Here is a 25,967-nt window from a genome sequence, read left to right on the forward strand (position 1 = left end):
TTTGTCATTTAAGAGATAAAAGGTGGTGCAGTCCACTCCCCAGGGAAACTCCCTGTACATTGGTTCAGGGGTGTGACCTGGGTAAGAGTGTTACACTCCCACTCTAATCCTCTTTAACATAAAATTACAGTCACAAAATGGAGGACAAACACACGATACTGGGAATCGTCGACCTAACCAAGTTGATACATATTTTGGGGGGACACAATTCAATCCGTGACACATAATATTATTAAAATCCAACAGTAACTGCAGCAATTATTTAGAATGTGTTGTTGTTAGATGCTGTCAAGTTCGTTCCAATTCATAGCAACTCTATGTAACACTGCCTGGCTCTACACCATCCCCACAGTTGTTTCTATGTTTGAGCCCATTATTGCAGCCACTGTGTCAGTCCACCTTGTTGAGGATCTTCTTTTTAGCTGACCCTCTACTTTAACAAGCATGGTGTCCTTCTCCAGGGACCAGTCCCTTCTGAAAACAGGTCCAAAGTATGTGAGACAAAATCTTGCCATTCTTGCATCTAAGGAGCATTCTCGCTGTACTTCGTCCAAGACAGATTTGTTCATTCTTCCGGCAGTCCATAGTATATTCGATATTCTTTGCCAGCACCATAATCAATTCTTCTTCAGTTTTCCTTATTCATTGTCCAGCTTTTGCATGTGTATGAGTTGATTGGAAATACCATCGTTTGGGTCAGGCACACCTTATTCCTCAAAGTGACATCTTTGCTTTTTAATAAAACTTTAAGTCTTATTTCATACGCAGATTTGCCTGATGCAACATGTCATTTGATTTCTTGATTGCTGCTTCCATGGGCATCGATTGTAAAAAAATAGATCCAAGTAAAATGAAGTCCTTGACAACTTTAAAATTTTCTCTGTTTATTGTGATGTTGCTTATTGGTCCAGTTGTGAGGATTTTTGTTTTCTTTATGTTGAGGTGTAATCCATACTGAAGGCAGTAGTCTTTGATCTTCATCGGGAAGTACTTCAAGTTCCCTCCTCTTTCAGCAAGCAAGATTGTGTTGTCTACGTAATGCAGGTTGTGAATGAGTCTTCCTCCAATCCTGAGGCTGTGTTCTTTTTCATATAGTCCAGCTTCTCGGATTATTTGCTCAGCATATAGATTGAATAGGTGTGATGAAAAGGATATAATGGTGACGCACACCCTTCATTATTTTAAACTATTTGTTCTGTTTGAACAACTGCCTCTTGGTCTATGTACATACAGGTTCCTCATGAGCACAATTAAGAGTTCTGGAATTCCCATTATTAGAACTTAGACCAACAAAATATTTTTTTTCAGGGAGCAATGTTTTATCAGTGACATTGTTTAGAATTGTCACCACATGATGATAATAAAAAGCAGATCAACTTATAGTCAGCTTTATGGTTGCTTTTCAACTCTCTACACACAATGCACCCTCTTAATGCCTACACCCTAGGCTGATAGATGTCCCTTGTTGGCCCTTGGTGCTCTCCTGCCCGCAGCCAAGCTCTGAAATTATGCCATAGTCCCTGGACCCTTCCCTTCTCCAGAGTCTGGGTACCATCTCTCCTGCACCTGCTCACTCAACAAAAACGTGCTAGATGCCAGGCAGAAATGCAGGGCTAGACATGCAGAGATGGGCAAAGACGTGGTCATTGGCCCATTTATCTCATGGTTTGGTGGGGGAGATTGGTTAATAAACAGCCCATTACCATATAGCCTGAGAGATGTTGCAATCCTAGTCAGCCCAGGGAGCTGGGGAAACTCCAGGTGGGGAAGCATGACCTAGCCTGGAGATGTAGAGAAGGCTTCCTAGAGGAGTTAACAGCTGGGTTGAGGAACTAGGAGTCAGCTAGGCTGAGAATAGAAGTAATGATTATGTTGTTGTTGTTAGCTGCTGTTGAATTGGTCCCCGATTCATGGGGCCCCAGGCACTACAGAACGAAATGCTACCTAATCCTGTACCATTCCCATGATCAGTTGCAGATTAGACCATTGTAATTCATAGGGTTTTCATTGACTGGTATTCAGAAATAGATTTCCAGGCCTTTCTTCCTAGTTAGTCTTAGTCTGGAAGCTCCACTGAAACCTGTTCAGGCAAGCTCTGAGATTCTGCCGTGAAAAGGAAGAAATATGCAAACCTTCGCTGGTGGATGAGTGGTAGCCGTGCAGGAGGCGCATTGACTGGGAATCAAACCCAGGTCTCCTGCATGGAAGGCAAGAATTCTACCACTGAACCCTCAATAGTCCCTAGAAGCAGTAATTTGACCTTTATTGAGCACTTACTATGTGCCAGCAATTTTTGCCTTGATTTGCATTTTCCTGTTACTGATGAGGTTGAACTCAAGTTCTTATTTTTATGAGTCATATATATCTCCTCTTCCTTAAAATACTTTTCCTGGTTTTGCCCATTTTTCTAATGACTTGTTTTCTTTTTATCACTGATTTTTAGAGTTCTTTGTATATTTTGGACATTAATGGTTTTTCAGTTATTTGTGTTGCAATAACTTCTAATTTGTCCCTTTAAGTGTCTTCTGATGAACAGAGTTCTTTATTTTAACATAGTCAAATTGATCAATCTTTTATGTATGGTGTTTTGTTTTAAAATGTTCATCTATGTTTTCTTTTTAAAGTTTTGCTTTCGACATTTAACTCTTTACTATATCTGGAATTGATTTTTGTGTATAGTATGCGGTAGGGCTCTAATTGCAGTTCTTCTACTAGGAATAGTCAAGTTTTCCAGCTCCATTTACAGGACAGTGCCTTTTCTCCCCACGAATATACCACATCATCGCTGCCAAAGCGCAAAATTCCATCATCGGGATTTTCTGCATAGATGATCATGTTTGCAAACAAAGACAGTTTTACTCCATCTTTTCTTTTGTATGCTTTTTATTTCTTCTTCTGACTAGGATTTTGAAAACAGTAGTGAATAGAAGGGGGAAGAGCAGACATCCTTGCATTGTTTCAGATCTTACAGAAAAAGCATTTACTTTTCATTCGTAAGTATTTTGCTCTTTATAGATTTGAGGAATTTTCCTCCTATTTCTTGTTTGCTGAAAGTTTTATTTTTTTCCATGAATGAGTGTTCAATTTTGCTGAATGCTTTTTCTTCATTTATTGAGGTGATCATATTTTTATATTTAGTCTGTTATATTGTGAAATACATTGAATTTTGAATATTAAACCAACTTTTCATTCCTGGGATAAACTCCATTTGGTCATGGTGTATGAATCCTTCTTGATTCAATTTGTAAAAATCTTATTAGAAATTATTAAGAATTTTTTTCGTCAGTGTTCACAAAAGATAATTGGTATGTAGTTTTCTTTGCTTGTAATGCCTTTGTCTAGTTTTGGTAAAGCTGGCTTCATAGAACGAGTTGGAAAGTATCTCTTTCTCTTTTATTTTCTAGAAGAGTTTGCACAAAACAGAAGCGTTTGTATAAAATTGGAATTATTTCTTCCTTAAATATTTGGTTGAATTCACAACTGAAGCAACCTGGGCCTAGGTTTTCTTCTTGGGAAGATTTTTAACTATGAATTCAACTTTCTTTCGTTACTATAGGGCTATTAAGTTTATCTATTTCTTCTTGAGTGTGCTTTGGCAGCTTTTGTCTTTCAAGAAATGCATCCATGTAATCTAAGTTGTCAAACATATTGTCAGCTTGTATTTTGTAGCATAGGTGAAATATTTAAGATATCAAAACCTGTAAATCTAAAATTTTTTAAAAATCCAACTTAGTGAAAAGATAATCATCTGATTACCTGAGATGATTTGTGTAATTACTCACCTAGTCTTGTGTTGGAGGGACCAGAAGGGAGTTTTGTGTGTTTTAAGTGGAGCGGAAAGGAGGAGTGCAGTTGTTGTCCTGGAAAGTCCCAGGGCTGTGGGAAGAGACTCCACTGGCACCCTGGGGGTCAAAAGCCTTCTACTTAGTCCCTGCTATCGTTGTTCCTTCCAACTGTACAGATTAGTTTGTTGTAGCTTATGTGCTTCTTGATACTGTCAAAAAATTACCTGGAAATGGTTTTATTTTGTGAAGTGAACAATACTTTGTAGTTCATGATAGTATAAATGGAAGGAGAAGCATTAAACGTATTAAATTAAAATCTTTTTTTAAAATAATATTCCTTTTTTATCTTTTTTAATGTCATTATGATCTTTAGTGATGTCCTCCCTTCTTTCGTTCCTGATATTGGTACTTGTGTCTTCCCTGATTCCCCTTTTTTCCAGATGAGTCTGTCTGGAAATTTATCAATTTTGTTGACCTTTTCCAAAAGCCAGGTTTCAATCTCATTGATTTTCTCTGTGGTTTTTCCATTTAATTTTTTTTCTTTTATCTTTATCATTTTATTGATTCTTTCTACTTTGGGCTTAATTTGCTCTTCTTTTTTCTAGGTTCTTAAAGGTGGAAACTTATATTATTGATTTGGAACTTTTCAATTTTCTGATAATAATAATATCTTAATACAATTAATTTCCCTTTAATTGCTGCTTTAGCCACATCCACACATTTTGATATGCTGTGTTTTCCTTTTCAATTAGTTCGAAACATTTTCTACTTTCCCTTATAGTTACTTCTCTGACCCATGGGTTACTTAGAAATATATTGCTTAATTTCAAAATATTTAGGGATTTTCCAAATATCTTCCTGTGACTGATTTCTACTTAAATTATTTTGTGGTCAAGGAACATACTTTGTTTTTAAATTTATTTTTACTTTTGAACTAGTTTCAGGCTTACAGAAAAGTTAAAGAGATTGTATGGAGAGATTTATATGTATCTGACTAGATTGGCTGCAAATGGAAAAGCTGGTGGTTCAGAACCACTAGTGGCTCTGCGGTGGTTGGTGACAGTCTATTTCTGTAGAGACTTACAACCCTGGAAACCCTATGGGTTTGCTGTGAGTCAGAATTGACTCTATGGCAGTGGGTACACTTCTCCTAATGGTAACATTTTACAATGCTGTAGTAAATTGTCAGAACCAGGAGATTAACATTGCTACATTAACTAAATAATATGGTCTTATTTTACAAGTTTTCCACCTAATTTCATTTTTCTGTTCCAGGATCCTATGCAGGCTCCCACATTGTGTTTAGTTCTTCTTAAAACCCATTGCTGTTGAGTTGATTCTAACTCATAGTGACCCTGTAACAATTCCTCAGTCTTTCCGTGTTTACCATGACTGTCACACTTTAGAAGAATGTCCATTTTTTTTTTTTTTTTTGTCAAATGTTCCTCAGTTTGGGTTAGTTTGATATCTTCTCATGATTGGACTGGAAGTTTTGTATTTTTTACAAAAACAAACAAACAAACAAACAAGAATGAGGTTGGATCCTTCGCAATGCATCATATCAGGGAGTTCAGGGTGTTGGCACGTCTGTCTTATTGCTGGTCACTTGGGTAAGACGATTTCTGCAGGTTTCTCCACTGTAAAGTTTTCCTTTGCAATTAATAAATATCTTGGGGGGAGATACTTTGAGATTATGCAAATTCTGTTCCTCCTTAAATTTACACCATCAATTTTAGCATTCATCAGTGGATTTTGTCTGATGGCGATTTTTTATTTCCCTCTTTCCTTCCACATTTATTGACCGGAATTCTACCATATGGAAGAGCTATGCCTTCTCTCCTATCATTTATCTAAGCTATTATTTATTTTAATCAGAGAAGCTGGAGTATATATAGATGAATGTGGCATCAGGATTGGTGGAAGACTCATTAGCAACATGGTGATATGCAGATGACAAAACCTTGCTTGCTGAAAATGAAGAGGACTTGAAGCACTTACTGACGAAGATCAAAGACTACAGCCTTCAGTATGAATTACACCTCCAAATAAAGAAAACAGTGCTCCTCACAACTGGATCAATAAGCACCATCGTGATAAACAGAGATAATATTGTAGTTGTAAAGGACTTCATTTTACCTGGATCTACAATCAATGCCCACGGAAACAACAGTCAAGAAATCAAATGACGTATTGTATCGGGCAAATCTGCTGCAAAAGACCTCTTTAAAGTGTTAAAAAGCAAAAGACGTCCCTTTAAGGACCAAGGTGCACCTGACCGAAGCCATGGTGTTTTCAGTCACCTCGTAAGTGCGTGAAGGCTGGACAATGAGTAAGGAGGCCTAAAGAAAAATTGTTGCCTTTGAATTATGGTGTTGGCAAAGAATATTGAACATACCATGGACTCCAGAGGAATGAACAAATTTGTCTTGGAAGAAGTAGAGCCAGAATGCTTCTTAGAAGCAAAAATGGAGAGACTTTGTCTCACATACTTTAACATGCTATTAAGAGGGACCAGTCCCTGGAGAAGGACGTCATGCTTGGTAAAGCAGAGGGTCAGTGAAAAAGAGGAAGACCCTCGATAAGATGGATTGCCACAATGGCTGCAGCAATGGGCTCAAACATAACAATGATTGTGAGGATGGCACTGGACCAGGCAGTGTTTCATTCTATTGTACACTGGGTTGCTATGAGTTGGAACTGACTCAACAACACCTAACAACAACAACAACAATTACTTATTTAAATCGCTATAGATTTGTGTATATTTCTTTTATTCTATGTGTTATAATCCAATACTATCATGTTTTATTTTGTAGCTCAAACTGTTCCAGCTTTGGACACTGGGAGCTCTTCAGTTTGACTCCTGTTGTTCATTTAACAACCCTACATCTTTTTTATTTTCTGGCACCAAAAGATGTTCCAGGCTCATTCTGTATTTTCTCTGTCTAAGTCTCGGAATCACTTATGGCAGGAGCCCCCATCTCTTTAATTGGACTATGGTGTTTAGAAATCAAGATCTGGATGCTAGGTGTGCTTATCACCACTGGAGTGTCACTACTTCTTGGCCCTCTAGTGGACAGAAATACTAGCCCACACATATAAACTACCTATCTACTATCTAACTTTTGTCTTTCTATCTACCTGTTTTTTAAAAACCATGACTGATTTTCATATTGATACTTCAGATTACAATTTAACACCACAGGGTTCATTTTAGCCTTTCCCCTTTATTCGTAACCTCTTTCTCCAATAGTGAGAAGCCTGGTTCTTATTATCTAAAATATACTTGTGTTTTCAAATTTATTTGCATAAATGTTTGCAAAGTATTCTTGTTAGATTTTTAAAACTTTGTGTTTCAATGGTTATTTTCCCTCTTGTCATTTCGTATTTTGTAATATTTGTGTTTCTTCCTTTTATTTTTGATTAAATTAGCCATTGGTTTGTCTGGTTTGTTAAATGTTTAAACCAGGATTTTGATTTATTAATTAGGTCTTTGTTTTATTGTCTTCCTCATTCATTTCTGCTTTTATATATATTATTTCCTTCCTCTTGCTTTGTTTTTGTTTATTTGTTGTTTTTCCAGTTTTTTTTAAGTTAGGAATTTACATAACTTATTAATTCATGTTTATTAATAAAAGCATTAAGGTAACAAGTTTTCTTCTGATCACTGTTTTAGATTCATCCCATAAATCTGATACGGAGCATTTTCATTGTCACAATTTTTTTTTTAATTCTGCAGTTTCAGTTTGTATTTCCCCTTTCCCTAGGTGTTGTTTAATAGGAGGTCTTAAAAATTCCTTTTAGAAGGAACTCTATTATTTTTGTTACCATAAAGTTAGCAATATTGCAGTTTTATTGCGATCAGAGACCATTGTTTGTAATATTTCTACTTTATGGAAGTTATTTTCTTTATGATTAATTATCCTTACATCATGGGCACTTGAGAAGAAGTCTCTATTATCAGGCTATAAACTTCAATATATGTCTATAAGGTCTATCTTATTAATTATGTTGTGTAGATCTTCTATCTCCTTGTTTATTATTTTATTTATTTATTATGTCTAAGTCATCTTCTTGTATTATGAATCGTGTATTAAGTCTATTAATACTGTCTTTCTATATATGTCTCCTTGAATCTCTTGTTTTTGCTTCATAGGGATGGTTGTGGTATTATTTGATTTGTAAACACTAATAAATGTTATCTTTTCATTGTAGATCATGGGTCTTAGCATGAAAAAGTGTCCTTCTTTGTCATGTGTAACGCGTTCTGCTTGAATTCTACTTTGATTATCAGGATCACTTTCCTGCTCTTTCTTTTTTCTTTTTTAATTTCCATTTGCCAGGTATGCTCTTGTCCATCCTTTATTTTTAGCCTCCCTGAATACCTTTATTTGAGGTGTGTCTTTTTTACACAGCATAAAGTTGGATTTTATTTCATGAGCTAAATTTGGACTTTGTTTTTTAAAGAAGAGTTAAGCCCATTCACATTTATTGTTATAACTGATAGGTTTGATCTCAACTGTATCATAATATTTTATAATGATGTACATTTTGTTGTATTTGTTATGTTTCTTAGAGAACATTCTTTGTGTGATGTAAACCCACTTGAATTTTTGAGACTAATTTTGTAGCTTAGCATACAGTCTATCTTAGTTTTGTAATTTTTTAAAAGTTTTATTGTGTTTTAGATAAAAGTTTACAGTGCAAATTAGTTTTCCATTCAAAAATTTTGTACACATATACATATAAGTTGCAATCGCCGCAATGTGTCAGCACTCTCCCCTTTCCCTTTCTCAGCGTTCATTCTTCCAGTATTCCTGCCCCTTCCTGCCTTCTCGCCTCTGCTTTTGGGCAGGTGTTGCCCATTTGGTCTCATATACTTGATTGAACTAAGAAGCAACTTCCTCACATGTGTTATTGTTTGTTTTATAGGTTTGCTTAATCTTTGGCTGATAGGTGGACTTCAAGAGTGGCTTCGGTTCTTGATTTAGCAGGGTGTCCAGGGGCCATAGTCTCAGGGGCACTCCTTCAGTCACTGTGAAACAAGTAAGCCTACTCTTTTTTGTTTTGTTTTGTTTTAATGAACTTGAATTTTGTTCTACATTTTTCTCCTGCCCTGCCCGGAATCCTCTACTGTGATTCCTGTCAGAGTAGTCGGTGGTGGTAACCAGGCACCATCCAGCTGTTCTGGGCTCAGGCTGGTAGAAGCTCTGATTCATGTGGTCCATTAGTCCTTTGGATTAATATTTTCCTTGTGTCTTTGGTTTTTGCCGTTCTCCTTTGCTCTGAACGTCCTGGAACCAACAAATGTATCTTAGATGGCCACTCACAAGCTTTTAATACCCCAGATGCTGCTCACCAAAGTAGGATGTAGAACAACTTCTTTATGAACTGTGCTATGCCAATTGATGTAGATACCCCCAGAGACCATGGTCCCCAGCCCTCAGCCACAGTAACCCAGTCCCTCAGGGTGTTTGGTTGTGTTTAAGAAGTTTCTATGACTTTGCCTTGGTCAAGCTGTGCTGACTTCCCCTATATTGTGTGTTGTCTTTCCCTTCACCAACGTTAACACTTGTCTACTATACAGTTAGCGGTTTCCTCTCCCAACCCCTACCCTCTCTTGTAACCATCATAGTTTTTTTTTTTTCCTGTGTGTAAACATTTTCCTGAGTTTTTATAATGCTTATACAGTATTTGTCCTTTTGCGATTGACTAATTTCACTCAGCATAATGCCCTCCAGATTCATCCACGTTGTGAGAAGTTTTGAAGATTCATCAGTTTTTTATTTTGTTTAGTATTCCATTATGTCTACTACTATCATTTGTTTATCCATTCATCTGCTGATGGGCATTTAGGTTATTTCCATCTTTTTACAATTGTGAAGAATGCTGCAATGAACATGGGTGTGGTGTATGTATGTCTATTCGTGTGATGGATCTTATTTCTCTAGGATATATTGCTAGGAATGAGATTGCTGGATCATATGGTATTTCTATTCCTAGCTTTTTAAGGAGGTCCCATATTGGTTTCCATAGTGGTTGTACCATTTTACATTCCCACCAGCAGTGCATAAGAGTTCCAATCTCCCCTCAACCTCTCCAACGTTTGTTATATTCTGTTTTTTTTTAATTAGTGCCAGTACTTCGGGGTGAAATAGTATCTCATTGTAGTTTTGATTTGCATTTCAGAATGGACTTGAGGGCAATGGTTTTTTTTTAATGGCTAATGATCATGAGCATTTCCTCATGTGTCTGTTAGCCACTTGAAAGTCTTCTTTGGTGAAGTGTCTGCCCATATCCTTTGCTTATTTTTTAAATGGGTTTTTTTTGTCTTTTTGTTGTAGAGGTATTGAAGTATTCTATAGATCTTAGAGATTAGACCCTTGCCAGATATATCATAGCCAAAAATTTTCCCAGCCTGTAGGTTCTCTTTTTGTAACTGATTTTTAAGAACTATTTGCATATTAAGGATATGGGTCCTTTGTCAAACAATATGTTGCAAATCCTGCTTTTATTTGCTGGAAGGGGTGATTATTGGAGGGAGAGAGAGAGTCAAATGAAGAGCTGCATATAAAAAAGGGTGACTATTTCTCTGTTACTCCCATAAACTTCTTGAATCTATCTCCCTCTCACTATCTGCAACTGTCTTTGTCTAGATCGTCATCTTTCCTAGATTATTAGGCAACCCAGTTAACCCAGTTCGCATTAAAATTCCTTGTCAGTAGAATATACAAGGCCTCCAAGGTATCTTTTTTCTATAAAATAGGTTTACCTATATATTCCCTCATTTTATACAGTGGAAAGATGCCAATTTTCCAAATAATAAAGTATGATTAATGCTCAGCTCGAATGTGGATAAACTTTAGTAAATTGTTCTGATCCAGTTTACGTGTTTGATTGACAATAAAGCATCATATGCAATATAATTTTATGTTACAAAATAATTTAATCTAGACAGAATAATCAAACACCTTGTGAGTCTCCTAAAAGTTACTTGGGAAGTGGGACTAATTAACATCACGCATCACCTTCGGTCACTCTCCTCTGCAACTCCTTGAGTCTTTAATCTTTAATCTCACCAGGCTCTCTTAACCCTCCCTGCCCCAGCCCTTTCCTCACTACTGCCTGAACCAGCAAATTCCTACTCATTGATCAAGAGCCTGCTCAGTTGTCATTTCTTTGTAATGGTGGCACAACTTGGTGTCATCCTCCAGGCAGCGAGAGTGTTAACTGTCTGGGAGGGACTGTGCTTCTTCATCCCCTTTCCTAGAATTGCTTCTTCTCACCTTCCAGGGCTTTTTATCTTAAATGTCACATCAACCGGGAAGCCTTGCCTGGTCAAGAGACTTCTCTTGTAATCTATATTATCCTTTACTTCCCCTCCAATGGATTCATAGTGTTATTGCCTGTTCCCCATCTGTTTTCTCCACTCGACTGGGAACTTTCTGGAAGCAGGGAACATGTCCTTTTTGTTCATGGCTGAGCCTCTAGGCACTAGCACAGTAAGTGACACAGATTTTTTTTAACAGATAAATACAAGGCTACACTACATGCAATGATATGATTTTAATCTAGGCAATTCTTTAAGCCTCAGTTCCTACACCTAGAAAATAGGGAGAGGGTAATGTTAGAATTATATAAAATCACATTTGCAAAAGGCTTACCAGTGTGTCCAGCACTTAGTGTTTAATAAACGATGGTGATTGTCATTATTACTCAGAAATTATCAGTGAGCTATGCTTTGTTGCTAAGTCATCTCTGAAAAGCAATTTGAGACAATAAATAAAGATTATAAGCACAAAATTAAGGTTTTTTTTTTTTTTTTTTTTGGAGGGGGAATAATGACTATCAGCTATCCAGTGCTATAGCCGTAATAGCAGGTTCACAAGATCTGACCAACAGTAGTGATAATTTGCTATATGGAAAAATAAACAGTCCAGTCATGTTCTATTAGGAGCCCTGGTGGGGTAAATGGTTAAGCTTTTAGCTGTTAACCTGAAAGGCTGGCAATTTGAACCCACCAGCCACTCTGTGGGAGAAGGATTTGACAATCTGCTCCTGTAAAGATTACAGCCTAGGAAACCCTATAGGGCAGTTGTACTCTGCTACATGGAGTCATTATGAGTAAAAATCAGCTCAAGGGCACCTAACGACAACAACAATGTTCTAGATACGCCACTTTGAAGAAACACTAACAAAGTACTTTCAGAAAAAACCTGTTGGAGTGTGTGGTCTTGGTGGAGCTTTGAAGCAAGTGTGGAAGCTGAAGAACTCAAAGAAGAGTTATTGCTATTCCCGGAAGACAGGTGGCTTATCAAATACGAGTCAATCACTTAGTGCAAGTTAAGCTCATTCCAGTGAGTGATAAATGAAGAGGTCATGTCACACCTCATGCTTAAAACCTTCCAATGCCTTCTCATTGTGCTTAGAAAAAGTCCAAATTTTTGCCATCTCCTCCAGACCCTGCTGATATGGACCTAACCCCTTTCTCTGAACTAGCCTCCTACATTCCTGCCACAAGGTCCTTCTAACACATCTCACTCCCTCCAGCCTCAGGGCTTTGGCACTTGCTGCCTGGAGTGCTCTTTTTCCAGATCTTTGCAGAGCTGCTCCTTCTTATTCTAGTCTTACCTCCAATGTCACCTCCAGCCTGCCCTAAGTCTGTCCATTTAAGACTCTCCTCTATCCCGTTACCTTTTTCATTGTTCATCATCTAAAATAATACTATTAAATAAGTATTCGTTTATTGTCTGTCTCTCTGTGAGGGAAGGAATATTGTCTGTCTTGCTTATCTAGGTCACTAGCGCCTACAGCTAGCATGTAGCTGGGGCTCCGTAAATATTTGTTGACAGGTGCTGTTTCTGGGTGCTTGAGCAGTCTCGGGTGAATTTTTGCTGAAGGGACTTGGTTATTCTGTTCTGACCAGATTATACCCAGTTCACTGAAGCTATGATAATAACAATAATTACAATATTTGGTGAATATTTGCTTATTTATACTTCATCTCATTCCAGGAAGTACTTGTAGTAGAGCACATAAATAACAAGATTAAAAAAATTATGAGTAAAATTTCAGGACCAGAAAAAGGGCCATTCGAATAGGAGGCAAACACTGGGAGAAAGTAAAAGGTGGTTAGAACCTAGGGTCTGAAAAGCAGGGCTTTGAACTGGTTCAAAGTTCAGGGTGAGATGGTAAATTCTAGTTTTGATTTGCATTTCTCTAATGGTAGTGATTGCAAGCATTTCCTCATGTGTCTGTTAGCCACCTAAATGTCTTCTTTGGTAAAGTGTCTGTTCATATCCTTTGCCATTTTTTAATTAGATTATTTGTCTTTTTTGTTGTAGAGATGTTGAATTTTCCTATAGATTTTAGAGATTAGACCTTTGTGGGATTTGTCATAGCCAAATTTTTTTTCCCAGTCTGTAGGGTCTCTTTTTACACTTTTGGTGAAGTCTTTTGATGAGTATAAGTGTTCAATTTTTTAGAAGATCCCAGATTATCTAGGTTATCTTTTGGTGTTTGTATTTTGTTAGTTATGGTTTGTATGCTATTTATACAAGAATGACTGCAGCAGTATATCAACAGGGAACTGCCAGAAATTCAGGCTGGTTTCAGAAGAGGATGTGGAACCAGGGATATCAATGCTGATGTTAGATGGATCCTGGCTGGAAGCAGAGAATACCAAAAGGATGTTTACCTGTGTTTTATTGACTATGCAAAGGCATTAGACTGTGTGGATCATAACAAACTGTGGATAACATTGTGAAGAATGGGAATTCCAAACCACTTAATTGTGCTCATGAGGAACCTTTACATAGATCAAGAGGCAGTTGTTCAGACAGAACAAGGGGATACTGATTGGTTTAAAGTCAGGAAAGGTGTGCATCAGGGTTGTATTCTTTCAACATACCTATTCAATCTGCGTGCTGAGCAAATAATCCGAGAAGCTGGACTATATGAAGAAGAACAGGGCATCAGGATTGGAGGAAGACTCATTAACAACCTGTGTTATGCAGATGACACAACCTTGCTTGCTGAAAGTGAAGAGGACTTGAAGCACTTACTGATGAAGATCAAAGACCACAGCCTTCAGTATGGATTGCACCTCAACATAAAGAAAACAAATATCCTCACAACTGGACCAATAAGCAACATTGTGAAAAACAGAGAAACGATTGAAGTTGTCAAGGATTTCATTTTACTTGGATCCACAATCAACAGCCATGGAAGCAGCAGTCAAGAAATCAAAAGACGCATTGCACTGGGTAAATCTGCTGCAAAGGGCCTCTTTAAAGTGTCGAAGAGCAAAGATGTCACCGTGAAGACTAAGGTGCGCCTGACCCAAGCCATGGTATTTTCAATGGTATCATATGCATATGAAAGCTGGACAATGAATAAGGAAGACCGAAGAATTGACGCCTTTGAATTGTGGTGTTGGTGAGGAATATTGAATATACCATGGACTGCCAAAAGGACGAACAAATCCGTCTTAGAAGAAGTACAACCAGAATGCTCCTTAGAAGCAAGGATGGCGAGACTGCGTCTTACATACTTTGGACATGTCCAGAGGGATCAGTCCCTGCAGAAGGACATCATACTTGGCAGAATACAGGGTCAGCAGAAAAGAGGAAGACCCTCAACTTGGTGGATTGACACAGTGGCTGCAACAATGAGCTCCAGCATAACAACGATTGTAAGGATGGCTCAGGACAGGGCAGTGTTTCGTTTTGTTTTGCATAGGTTCGCTATGAGTTGGAACTGACTCGATGGAACCTAACAACGACAACAACAGAGTTGACCCTATTTTTCCTTCTATGATCTTTATAATTTGGGGGTTTATATTTAGGTCTTTGATCCATTTTGAATTAGTTTTTGTGTATGGTTTGAGGTATCTGTCCTGTCTCATTTTTTTTTACAAATGGACATCCAGCACCATTTGTTAAAAGACTATTTTTTCCCCCATTTAATGGATTTCGGTCCTTTGTTGAAGATCAGGTGACTGGAGGTGGATGGATTTACATCTGGGCTCTTGATTCTGTTCCATTCTTCAATGCATCTGTCCTTGTACCAGTACCAGGCTATTTTAACTACCGTAGCTATTCAGTAGGCTCTGAGATCAGGTAGTGTGAGCCCTCCTACTTTATTCTTCTTCGATAGTGCTTCACTTTTCCGGGGCCTCTTTCGTTTCCATATTAAGTTAATGATTAGTTTTTCCATCTTGTTAAAGAATGCCATTGGTATTTGGGTTGAGATTACATTGTATTTGTAGGTTGCTTTGGGTAGAACTGACGTTTTCAGAACGTTGAGTCTACCTATCCATGAGCATGGAATGTTTTTTCATTTATCTAGGTCTCTTGGTTCCTTGCAGTAGTGTTTTGTAGTTTTCTTTGAATAGTTCTTTTATGTCCCTGGTTAGATTTATTCCTAAGTATTTTAGGAATAGGGGCTATTACAAATGGTATTGCATTCATGATTTATTTTTCATAGTTCTCTTTATTGGTGTATAGGAATGCAACTGATTTTTCTATGTTTACCTTGTATCCTGCTGCTTTGCTGAGTCTTTCTATTGTTCCAGTAGTTTTCTTGTGGAGTCTTTTGGGTTCTCTATGTATAGTATTACATCATCCAGAAATAGGGACGGTTTTACTTCTTCCTTACCAATTTGGATGCCCTTTATTTCTTTTTTCTCATCTTATTGCTCTAGCTAGGACTTCTAGCACAATGTTAAATAGGAATCCTTGCCTTGTTTCTGTTCTCAGGGGTAATACTTTCAGCCTCTTTCCATTGAGAATGATGTTGGCTGTTGGTTTTGTATAGATGCCCGAAATTTCCCTTCTATAAATATTTTATTGACAGTTTTTATTAGGAATGGGTGTTAGACTTTATCCAATGCCTTTTCTGTGTCGATTTATTCTTTGATTCTGTGTCATGTGATTCTTTTCTTTTGTTTTATTTATGTGGTGGATTACGTTATTTCATGTTCTAATGTTGAACCATCCTGGCATACCTGGTATGAATTCCACTTGGTTGGGGTGTATTATTTTTTTGATATGATGCTGAATTCTATTGGCTAGAATTTTGTTGAGAATTTTTGCATCTATATGCATGAGAGATATTGGTCTATAATTTTTTTTTTTTTTTTTTTTTTGGTGTCTTTGCCTGGTTTTGGTATCAGGGTTATGCTGGCTTCATAGAGTGAATTCAGAAGTATTCCTTCTTTTTCTACGTTCTGAAATAGTTTGAGTAGTACTGGTGCAAGCTCTTCTCTGACTGTTTGGTAGAATTCTCCAGTAAAGCCATTTGGGCAAGGGATTTTTTTGTTGGGAATTTTTTTTAATTACCTTTACAATCCTTTCACTTGTTATGGGCCTGTTTGTATTTTTTACCTCAGTTTGTGTTAGTTTATCTAGGTTATATGTTTTTAAAAATTTGTCCATTTCCTCTATGTTTTCAAATTTGTTTGAGTATAGTTTTTTGTAGTACTCTGTTATGATCCTTTTTATTTGAGCTGGGTCTGTTGTAATGTCCCCCATTTCATTTCTTATTCAGGTTATTTGTGTCCTCTCTTGTTTTTCTTTTGTCAATTTGGCCAATGGTTTGTCAATTTTGTTGATCCCTTCAAAGAACCAACTTTTGGTTTTGTTGATTCTGTCGTTTTTCTATTTTCTATTTCATTTATTTCTGCTCTGATCTTTATTATTTCCTTTCTTCTGGTGGCTGTGGGCTTCTTTTGCTGTTCTTTTTCTATTTGTTCAAAATGTATAGCTAATGTTTTGATTTTATTCCTTTTTTTTTTTTTTTTTTTGACGTGTGTGTCTATCTCTACAAATTGACCCCTGAGCACTGCCTTTGCTGAGTCTCAAAAGTTTTGGTATGATGTGTTTTCATTCTTGTTTGATTCTAGGAAATTTTTGATTCCATCTTTGATTTCTTCTATTACCCAGTTTTTAAGCAAGGTGTTATTCAGTTTCCATGAATTTGAGTTTTTTCTTGCTTTTCTTGTTAATAATTTCTACTTTTACAGGGGTTGTGATCAGAGAAGATGCTTTGTATTATCTCAGTCTTTTGGATTTTGTTGAGGGTTGCTTTGCAGCCTAAGATGTGGTCTATTCTGGAGAATGTTCCATGTACATTGGAAAAGAATGTGTACTTTGCTGCTGTTGAGTGGACTGTTGTATACATATCTATGAGGTCAAATTGGCTGATTGTGGCCCTTAGATCTTCTGTATCTTTGTTGATTTTCCTTCTAGATGTTCTGTCCTTTACCTAAAGTGATGTGTTGAAGTCTCCTACTACTATTGTGGAACTGACAGTCTCACTTTTCATTGCTGTTAGAGTTTGTTTTATGTATTTTGGAACCCTGTCATTGGGTGCATAGATATTTATTATTGTTATGTCCTCATGGGGGATTGCCAGATCACCCAAATTTTAAAAATCTGGGTATGTTCCAGTTTCGCTTGCTTGGCCATGATTGAACCGATTCAAACCAGTTTGAAGCCCTGCTGAAAAGCCACAGTGACTACAATTGAACTGCCTATTTGGTCCTGAGCTCCCTGGCAGCTGGAGCAAAAAAGGAAAACACAAACAATTATACAATTTGTCATTGTCCACAATGAAAAGCACTCCCTTTTAATGAAAGAATCGAAACTTTTCTGGCACAGGGTTCTTACAGAAATTTGTCACCTGGGGCAGGTAGGGACTGAGGGATAAAGGAGATTATGCCTTTGAACCATATCCCTTCAATCCACTCAGAGGTTGCTTCCATAGATTACTTCCTCCAATGCCTGGAACATGGGAGCCATCAAAGCATAACGAGGCGATGAGACAATGACAGTTGATTTCATTCCAGTAGCTTCTTGCTATTGAACAAGCTTTATTACCTTGTGCTAATCATTACTCCTTTTGGAACCTCAGCTTTCTTATCTAAAATATGGGGACACACGATATTTGCTCTGAACAGTACTGGACCATGATGGGAGAACAAAAGAGATGATTATTATGACCTTTCTAATTCAACACTTAGACCATGATCCAAGCATGAGCAGCTGGAGGCAAATTCTTCCCCGAAGTTTGTCAAAGCACTGGGCAAACTTTTGATGAATCCACGGGAGACCTGCCTTCTACTGGCTAATTTACTGGAATGCTGTTGGGGAATTGCAACCACAGGAAGACGAGGCTTGATTTCCCAGGATGAGGTGGCAAGGGAGGTCTCTCTTGAATGTGGTGAAGGAAGGGCAATTATGTTTCATCTTCTTTTAGAGTGAATTGCTGCTCTGGGCCTGCCCTCCTGGGCTCTGAGAGGCCTGACAGTTCCAAGACTGACTGCCATTGTCCCACGTGTGAGGGTATCTTTAGCAAGTATGCCTGGTAAACTCTCACTCACACACCACTGGGCCTGTAAGGGGTCCCAGAAGGAAAAGATAAGAGCAGGGAAAGGCAAAGCCAGCTTCATGCCTTCTGCCAATGCCCACCCCAGGTTGGCAGAGAACTTGAGCAACTGCTTGAAGGGCCGCATCTGACTGTTCTAGTCTCTGGGGCATGGTCACCATCCCAGTAGGCCAGAAGCCTGTCACTGGCATGTGCCCAGGCAGCACCTTGAATGACAAGGCAGCAGGGGACATGAAAAGAAGCACACATCTATGGAGGGGCCACCATATGCCATTTGTATTATCAGCATTATTTCTTTTAATTCCCCATAGCAACCGCAGCAAAATGAATTAGGAGTTCATTGGCAGATGAAAACATTGAGATTTAGAGACATGAGGTGACTTGTTCAGTCACATAGCCAGCAAGTGGTGGAGCTGGGATCTAAACCCAAGTTGTAGATTCTAAAATCTGTGCCCTTTTGTGGTGGAGTGTGGGGGTGAAGAGAGGGATGAGGGGAAAGAGGTGAAGAAGGAGGAGCAGGAAAAACTGATGAAAGGGAAAAGGAGGAGGAAAAGGAGAAAGAGGAAGAGACAAAGCCGTAAGAAAGGAGAGAGAAATACACGAGAAGGAGGGGGTGGAGAAGGAAGAGTCAAGGAACCAAGAGAATTGGAAAAGAGATAAGAGAAGGGACAGAGAGAGCAGGGGAAGGATGGCGTGTTCATTTCTGGTGGCTGCTGTAACAAACCACCACAAATATGGTGGTTTTTGGAGGTCAGAAGTCTAAAATCAGTCTCACTGGGCTAAAGTCAAGGTGTCCACAGGGCTGGTTCCTTCTGGAAGCTCCAGGAGAGAATCTGTTTCTTTCTTTTTTCCAGCTTCTAGTGGTCACCTATATTACTTGGCTTGTGGCCTCTTCCTCCATCTTCAAAGTGTGTTACTCCAATCTTAGCTTCTAGCATCTCATCTTCTTCTCTGACTCTGACTCCTCCTGTGTCCCTCTTATAAGGACCCTTGTGATTATGTCAGGCTTACCTAGAAAAACCAGGATAATCTCCCCATCTCAAAATTGTTAACTTCACCACATCTACAAAGTCCCTTTTGCCATATAAGGTGACATTCACAGAATCTGGGTATTAGTACATGGACATCTTTTTTGGGGGGGAGGGGGACATTATTCAGCCTAGCACAGATGTGTAGGAGGAAGAAGCAAAGGTAGAGAGGAAAGAAAATATAGAAAGATATGGTGGTGGAGATGAAAGGAGAAAAGTGAGGGTGGAGGAAGACCTTGAACAAGGCTTTCACTTCTTAGGGCCTCAGCTTCTTCCTCTGTAACATGGGGGTAATGAGACCATCTACTCCTAGGGGTGGTGAGGATTCTGCAGATATGCACAGGTGAGGTGCTCAGTCTCTGTGAGCTGGGACAAAAGCCCAGCTACCGCCATGGCCTGAGTTCTCTCCTTGCCTCTCTTGTAACCCATCTCCTGGCTTCCAGAGTCTTCCCCTGGGGTATCCACTTTATCACTTCCCACCTAAAGCACCCCCCTCAGCTATAATGACCCCCTGAGACAGCCCAGACCCTGCACTAATGCATTGCAGCTTGAGCCTGCTGGCTTCCCTCACCCTGCTCGTTTCCCGCCCAGTCCCAACAGTCACTTCCAATCACTCCAATACAAAACATCCCGCCAGATCCATCCTGGCTGCTAGGCGGCCTGGCCTGGCCTTGAACAACAGCACCTGGCTGTGAGCTGGGGCAGACACAGGCAGCTCCAAAGCCACTGGCTTGCCACCCCCTGTCCCTCCATGGCCCTAGGGCTTTTGGAAATCACCAACCTGCCCACTACACTCTCTCTGGCCATCAGGGTCCCCCATTTTTCTCTCTCCCAGTCACGAATGAGAAAGCCAGCATGGATGTTAACCACCAAGGGTCTTTCAGGCCATCACTAGTTCTTTATGGGGAGAACACTGCTGTTTCTTGAGCATCTCTGGGCACCAGGTCCTTTGCAGACATTAGCTTGAATAATCCTCACAGCACCCCTGAAAAGTAGATAATGTTTTCACTCTTGAGTTACAAATGTAGACACTGATGCATAGATCAGATATGTGATTCCTCCTCTCTCTTCACTCTATATCCATCTATCCACCCACTATCCACACTTATTAAGCACCTTCCATGGGCCAGGTGCTCTGTGGATGGTATCTAATCCTTACCACAACCCTATGACATTAGAATTCTATTTTCCACTTTATAGATGAGAAAACTGCAGCCCAGAAAAGGGAAATGTGCTGCTAAAGTTCCCACAGACAATCAGGGACAGATCTGCATTTTTAACCCAGGCCCAACAAAACCCCAAAGCTTGTTCCCCCTTTGTCTGCCATCAGCAATGGATTCTCAAACCTGATTGCACCCCAGAATTACCCAGGGAGCTGGCTAAAATACTGATTCCACACCCCAACCCTGAAGATTCCCATGCAGTCAGTCTGGGCTAGAGCCCCAAACACAGCATTCTAACAGTATCCCTGGTGATTCTAAGTGACACAAACAGTTAAACACTTGGTTGCTAACCTAAAGGCTGGAGGTTTGAATCCACCCAGAGATACCTCGAAAGAAAGGCCTGGTGATCTACTTCTGAAAAATCAGCCATTGCATACCTCATGGAGCACAGCTCTACTCTGACACGCCTGGGGCCACCATGAGTCAGAATTGACTTGTCAGCAACTGGTTTGGTTTCTGGTGACTGTGAACACCATACTCCTGTCACCCAAAGAAACGTGCTTACAGGTGCCCGCAAGTCTGATCATCTAGTGATTTGTAGCAAGGAGGAAGAAGAGGGGATGAGTTGGGGAGGAGGGCTGTAGGTGGCAGTGAGTGGGTGGCCAGGTAAGGAGGACGCTCCCTCTGCATCTTCCCGGGGAAACTCAGCCCTCTTATTACCCACCTCACAGGACACACCTCCAAGCACCTTCACTCTACTCTGACTTGATCATGGGGCCGGACACCCTGGGACTTTTGTCTTCCTGGAGCCTTCTAGGGAAACCCTGATGGCATAGTGGTTAAGAGCTACGGCTGCTAACCTAAAGGTTGGCAGTTCAAAGTCACCAGGTGCTCCTTGGAAACTCTATGGCCAGTTTTACCCTGTCCTATAGGGTCTCTATGAGTCAGAATCAACTCAATGGTATTGGGTTTGGTTTTGGTTTCTTTGAGCCTTCTAGAGTTCCTGGATATTCTATCTGGAAGTTGTCCATGAAACATCTCATCCAGCCTCTGTGCTCCCCACCCCACCCCCATTTTACAGATTGGAGAACTAAGGCCCTCAGAAGGAAAGGGATTGGTTCAGAAACACATGGCCAGCCCCAAGACAAAGCTTTGCTTGAGATCCAGGTCTCCCAACATCCAGAACCTACCATCTTAATCCAGAAAGTGGCCATGGGCAGGAGTTAGGCTAACAAGAAATGGACTGAGGGGTCTGATGGGTCTGGGGCGAGGTGGAGGGCTAAGATGAGGGACTGGAGGACTGTGTGGCTGTATTGGGCAATGTGCTGCACGTCCATCATTATACTTTATTGTACAATCAGTTATGCCTGTTCTACAGACGCAGAAACAAAGCCTCAGGGGGTAAGGTCACCTGCCCAGGCGCCACCAGCCAGCAAGTGATGGAGCTGGGATTTGTACCAGTCTGCTTGCCTCTAAAGCCCCACGCCCTTCCACGTTCTGCCCACTGCCCCTCTCTTAGCACATCACCCTTGTTCCCAGACCACACCCTCCCAAATATGAATCCAATTTGCAAACCAAGTGCTCAGTGCCATTGGCAAGAGGCACAGGCCTATGAGCTATTAGTTTATAGCAAGTGCTCAGCTGGGCTGCACAAAGAGGCATCCAGTGGGTGTTGGCAGCAGCCCCCTTCCCTGCCCAACATTTCAAAGGCAAGATTGAAGCCACATGTTTGGAGGCCATGCACTGATTGCTAGAAGGATGTTCCATATAAACAGCATGAGGCAGAACCTGTCACTTGGCCTCACCTTGGTTCCCGACCCAGGCTCCAGCCCCCACGTCCAGCTCTTGCCACACCTCCCCCTCCCCAGCCTCTAGCTCCAGGGTGCTAAGGGCCTTTGTGTTCCTGGCCAGCTGAGGAAGGGTTAAAGTCCAAGGCAGCAGGTGCAAAGACAGAGAAGATAGGTTCTCCTGGGCCTCAGGGTGGGGGACAGGAAGAGAAAAGGTGAGACACAGTTCAAACAGGCTTCTGTGACTTTGGGGGAAAGCTGTTCTCCACCCTGCCTGGGCCTCCAACCCCCACCACTGGGTGTGGGGTCTGGGGTCTTTTCCCTACTCTGCCCTGTATCCCAGACAAGCCGTCTCCCGTCGGTGAGCCTCAGCATCCCTGTCTGAGACGGAGGGGCTCTGGTGGTAGGGGCCTCTCCCAGCCCAGGTCTTCACTTCTAGACACCGGGCCAGCTTCCCCCTAGGGATGCAGGTGGGGCTTGGCTGGGGGGCGGGGGGTGGGGAGAAGAGCCCGCTGGGCCACACAGGCTGAGGGCTTAGGGTTACCAGAGCCAGAGCAGCACACGTGTGTTTTGCATTTTCTTTCAAGTCTTCTGGGCCGGCTTGCTCCCATCCCTCCCCCAGCCTCTGTGTTCTGGGGCTGTAATCAGTTTGGATAGAGAGCAGCAGACACACTTCTGGGAGAGAGGCGTGTGTGGGAGGGGACCAGTCGGGGCTGGGAACCATTTCAGGATTTTGTTACCTGCCAGCAGCTCACAAGCCTATCTGAGGGTGGGGGTGAGGGCGCCGGCATGGAGATGTGGGCAGAGGGAGGGGTCAGCCCCAGAGCCTCCAACACCAGGCAGATAGAACAGACTGGGCTCACATTTTGGTTCTGCCCTGGCCAGCTGAGTGATGTTGGCTGTGTTATTTGACCTCTCTGAACCTCGGTGGCCTCATCTGTGAAATGGAGCCTAACTGCCTATTGTGGCTGTGAAGATTAAATAAGATAGGCCTACAGACTGCTTGGAGCCCCTGAGTGGTACAAATGTGCTTGGCTGCTAATGGAAAGGTTGGAAGTTTGAGTCTGCCCAGAGGCACCTTGAAAGAAAGGCCTGGCAATCTACCTTGCAACGTCAGCCATTGAAAATCCTATGGAGCACAATTCTACTCTGACACGCCTGGGGTCACACAAGTCGGAACTGACTTGGCAGCAGCAGGTACAGAGGGCTTAGTGCAGAGAGCTATTCTGCTGCCGTGGACCCCCTTGCCTTCAGGAGAGTGGGGCCAGGGTGAGGACACAGGGTTGTTTGCACAGAGACTGGACTGTTGAGGTCATTAGCACAGCAGAAATCAGGCCTGGATAGCAAGACATGCTCTCTGCACATCTCCACACTGTCTGTAGCCTGTATCTGCAGGACAGGCGGCACCTACATCAGCCAGGCAAGCGCTCCCAAAGCTGTTTCTATCCCCAGGCCACTGGGCCCTCTTTGGGCCTGCCTGCCCTGACCACCACTGGCTACTCTCCCCCAGCACCCATCATTCACCACCTGCTCAGGGACATCCAGGGCTCCTGCTCCCACTCATTTGGGATATGGGGGGCTTAATTGTCCTTTCTGTCCCCTCAGTCTGGGGGTGCCACTCTAGATGTCACCCAGGTTCCAGGCCATCCATCCTGGACTTTTCTAAAGTCATAGGCTCCTTTGAGAATCAGATGAAAATTATGTTCCCTGTCCCCAGGAAAATGCACCCACACGCAAAACTCAGCCCACAGCTTCAGAGTTCACAGACTGTCCCCTGGAGCCCCTAAGTTATAAAATTCCTGTTTGAGAATTCAGAACCCCACTGCCACCAGAAAAACCCTCAGGCTAAGAATCCCTATTTTGTACGCTGCTCAAGGAGAGATGGAAGAAAGGACTGTGACACCTGGTGGTCAGGCCTCAGCAGAGAATTCCGCCGTCCAACCCCGTGGAGGGACAGCCCTGCCCTGGCTGCACCAGGGGACATCAGCACTGCCACGTGTCAGAGCCAGAATGAGGTGCAGAGGTGTGCTCGTACCCGTCCACCTCCTTTTACAAATGGGGAAACCGAGGCTCAGAGAGTCCCACTAGGTCAGCCAACATCCCAGGGACTTTTTCCAGCCCACCTCAGGTTTTATGTCTGAGGCCCAGAGCACCTGGGGGGCTGGAGCTGAGCAAGGGTCACCAGCCCACACATTGGTGGGGCAGCCCCTGGCCTCCCCCCACCGCTGACTTCTGTTGGTACTGATAGAAAGTGGCAACTCAGAAAGCAGAGGTTTCTGGCTTGCCAGATTGGAGCTGGGAGAACAGATGGCTAATTCATCCCACCAAACTTGGCACCTCAAACAAAAGAAACAATATGTGTTTGGCTCCCTGATCTTTTCCTCAGGTTCCCAGGCAGGTGACTGGAAAGTCTGATGACAAGAAAGCGTCGACTTGCCTTTCTCAGGACACAAGTCAGGCCTGGCCCTTGTTCTGCTTGCTCCCTCCACCCATCCTGCTCTCCTCCCTCCCTCTCCTCTCTCAGGAGCAGCTCTATGTCTCCTTCAGAGCCAGCGCCTTGTGAAGGGGAAGGGAGGGTGGTGGCAGGGGGCGCTCAGTCTCTGAGCATCACACCCTTTCTCACTTTTCACCCATACAGCAGCCCTATGAGGCAAATACTGTTATTATCCCATTTTGCAGATGTGAAAACCAACAGGATATGCGACCTATGCGTGGCAGAGCAAGAGTACTGCCAGCAGGTGTCATGGGTTGAGCTTCTTCGACAGGGCCTCATTTTACAGATCTCAGTGAGGTGGAATGACTGGCATCTGGATCTGGACCCATTCACTGCAGGGTCTCTCTGCTCTTCGAGTGGCTTTGGAGAGCTGGGCACAGATGCCCTCCCGTGGAGAAGTTTGGACATGTGGCCACACTTGTGCAGACTGGTTTATGGAGGGAGAAAAGGGACTCCGTTGTAAGCCCTGAAGATAAATGCCTACAGCAGTCACTTATTGAGCACCTACTGTTTGCCGAGCACCTACTGTTTGCCCAGCACTTGGTAGATCCTTCACATTGATCTCTCCAAATGGACTATGTTTGGTGAGTGCGTACAATTGTCCCAGTCTTACAGAGGAAGAGTCAGAGGCACGGAGAAGTGATCTATCAGTCACACAACCAGTTAACAGCTCAAGCCCAGACTCTTTCCACTGCCTCAGCTGTTTCCCTCTGCCCCTGCCCCAGCCCCAGCCATCCCAGCCCCAGGGATGGTGTTAATGAGGCCATCGGAGGGAGAGGCAGGGGAAGGCACTCTGCCCACAGGTGCTGGCAGGTCTCTGTGGTGGCCAGATCTGGACCTGGCGCCGCTCTGCCCCTGCCTGTCTGCTCCCACCATGTGAGATGGTGGCTGATACCCCTCTGGAAGGGGATGAGGGCCCTGCACTTGTCTGGGCTCTGCCAAGACCCCGCCCTGGAGACCCAGAGTCTGTCTCCCTAGGACTGAAATCATCTCCACTCTGGGATCCCTGGGCAGGGCAGGTAGGGTTTGGAGAGCACCCAGGGCTGCTAGAAGGGCTGGGAACTCTGGGCACAGTGGGAGGTGGTGAAGGGGAACCACAAGGCCTTGAAGGCCTTGTCTCCCCTTGTCTTTTTCTCTCTGTAATCAGCTGGTTGGATCTTTGACTCTCTTTCTCTCTGTCTCTGGGTGACTCAGCCTGATGGATTACCAAATAAGCAAGGTATGCATGGGCTTACTTGTGCTTACTTACTAATCTGTAGTGTGCAATTTCACCTGCTTACTGTTAATCTGCCCCCGGGCTACTCAAGGATCAAAGAGTTTGT

This window comes from Elephas maximus, chromosome 2 (genome assembly GCF_024166365.1).
Source record: "Elephas maximus indicus isolate mEleMax1 chromosome 2, mEleMax1 primary haplotype, whole genome shotgun sequence".
In the NCBI taxonomy this organism is placed as follows: domain Eukaryota; kingdom Metazoa; phylum Chordata; class Mammalia; order Proboscidea; family Elephantidae; genus Elephas; species Elephas maximus.